General features: G+C 45.4%; 1 non-coding gene across 1 annotated transcript; it reads left to right on the top strand.

Moving 5' to 3' along the window:
• On the top strand, positions 1 to 71 carry TRNAG-CCC. The gene has a single exon. It is a non-coding gene; the product is annotated as a tRNA-Gly (tRNA).
• The last annotated feature ends 2,257 nt before the right edge of the window (positions 72 to 2,328 follow it).

Below are 2,328 nucleotides of genomic sequence, written 5' to 3'. Positions count from 1 at the left end.
GCATTGGTGGTTCAGTGGTAGAATTCTCGCCTCCCACGCGGGAGACCCGGGTTCGATTCCCGGCCAATGCAACTAGGATTTTATTTTTGCACCCAATTCCTCAGGGCTTCTGAGAAACCACCTAAATTCTCCACATTAAAGTAGATTTTGGACCCACTTTTGTGGTTAAGAGTTACTGCGTTCACTCATTCATTCGATCGTATTTATCAAGCGCTTACTGTGTGCAAAGCACTATACTAAACGCTTGGGAGAGCCCACTACAACAACAAAGAGGCACATTTCCTGCGGAATTGAATTGTGGTAAAGGGACTAACCTGAAAAGGAAAGGCATTGGAGGCACTGAGCCATTCTGTTTTGTCCCTCCATTCCCCTTCCCTTACCCCCATCCTAAAGACCCATGCAAATCTTAAAATGTTAATTCCGTCAGATTAATTTCCTGGGGCCAGTGACCTGTCTGCCTCTTTAGCCTCCCAGGCCCTTAAGTACAGTGCTCTACACAGTAGGCCCTCAATGAAGATTGACTCATTCACTCATTTATTGTGTCCAGAACTCTCCTTCGATAGCACCCCCACTTTCTCCTCCTGTTGCTGCTGTAGGACTGGAGCATCCTTGCACTCCCTGTTCTCCCAAGAGCTTAAATTGTACTCTCCCAAGCACTTAGTACAGTGCTTTTCACACAGTAGGTGCTCAATCAATACGATTGATTGATTGCTCCCCGTCACCCACCTTCTTCCCATTAAAGATCTCCTCCATCCCCCCTGCACGGCACCCCTCTCCCTTCGTCATACATTGTCTCGGGCCAGGAGGCAACCTCCCTGGGAGGTGGGGAAGTACAGTGGTCAGAGCCTTGCATTCTCCCCCTTCTCTCTCCAGGCTTCCCCTTTGAGTGGTTTCTCTTCTAGGCCTATTTTGATCCTCTCATCACCACAAAACCAAGTATTGCCGAGTATGCTACTCAAAACATCACACAACCGCCTGCTTTTGTTTATCCCACTGGTCTTATCAGAGAGATTGGCATATTAAAGATCTCAAAGTAGGATGAAACTCTTCCTCCTTTGTCAAGGCAAGAAACCTCTGGCCCATCGATCAGACCAACTTGTACTTCCCAAGTGCTTAGTACAGTGCTCTGCACACAGTAAGCGCTCAATAAATATGATTGATGATGATGATGATGATGATACGATTGATGATGATCAGAAGCCAGAGATATCTGCCTGCTTGGCCTCTATCATAAGAGAACAAAGTAAGGCTGGGCGATTGTCCCAGAGAAAAATTTACTGCTGCCTTTCTTAAAATTTGGATCTTGTGTTATGCTCTCAGCTTGGTTGTCGTTCCAACTGTATATAAATAAACTCTACTGCGTGGAGCTGAGCTGGCCTTGACTAGAAGAAACCCTGCCCATCAACCACCACTCGCTACTAATGTCAGTAGAAGTGCTAGTAGAAATAAACTTGTCTCTGCCATACCCAATTGAACACAACGCAGAGTCTGTGAAGTTTTCTTTGGACGAGGTAATAATAGTAATAATAAAAAATGGCATTTGTTAAGCGCTTACTATGTGCCAAGCTCTGGGGTAGACACAAGATCTGGGGCTCACTGTCTAAGAGGGAAGACAGGTATTAAATCTCCATTTTGCAAATGAGGGAACTGAGGCACAGAGAAGTTAAATGATCTACCCAAGATCACACAGCAGGTAAATGTCATAATAGGGATTAGAACACAGGTCTCTTACCACTAGACCACACTTCCATTTCCTCCTAAGTGCAAGCTGCTCATGGCCATTCCCCAACGCTGATCTTACCCGTCTTAACCTTGATACAGCACTTATGCACATATTCTTATGCACACTACCATTTCCTCCAACTGTAATTTATTTAAATGTCTGTTTCCACCTCTGGATTATAAACTTCCTGTGGGCAGGGAGTTTCCTGCCCACCTTCTATACTTCTAGACTGTGAGCCCGTTTGGGGGTGGGGACCGTCTTTATATGTTGCCGACTTGTACTTCCCAAGTGTTTAGTACAGTGCTCTGCAAACAGTAAGCGCTCAATAAATACGATTGAATGAATGAATTTACCAACTCTGTTGAGCTGTACTCTCCCAAGAGCTTAGTACAGTACCCTGCACGCAGTAAGTTTTCAATAAATACCATTAATTGATTGATCCTTCCTCTGAAAAAGTTTTGATCCGGGGATGTCTGGAGAGGGAAGAGAGGAGAGGGAGGGAGAAACGGAGAAGGCGAGGAGCAGGAACAGAAGGGAAAAGAACTATGGAAAGGACAGGTAGGAAAAGGGTGTGTTGAGAGACGCTGAAAAACCTTAGTGGAAGG

Source organism: Tachyglossus aculeatus, chromosome Y4 (assembly GCF_015852505.1).
Source record: "Tachyglossus aculeatus isolate mTacAcu1 chromosome Y4, mTacAcu1.pri, whole genome shotgun sequence".
Lineage (NCBI taxonomy): Eukaryota > Metazoa > Chordata > Mammalia > Monotremata > Tachyglossidae > Tachyglossus > Tachyglossus aculeatus.
Note: the sequence above shows the minus strand (reverse complement) of the source record. Positions and strands in the feature narration are given on the sequence as shown.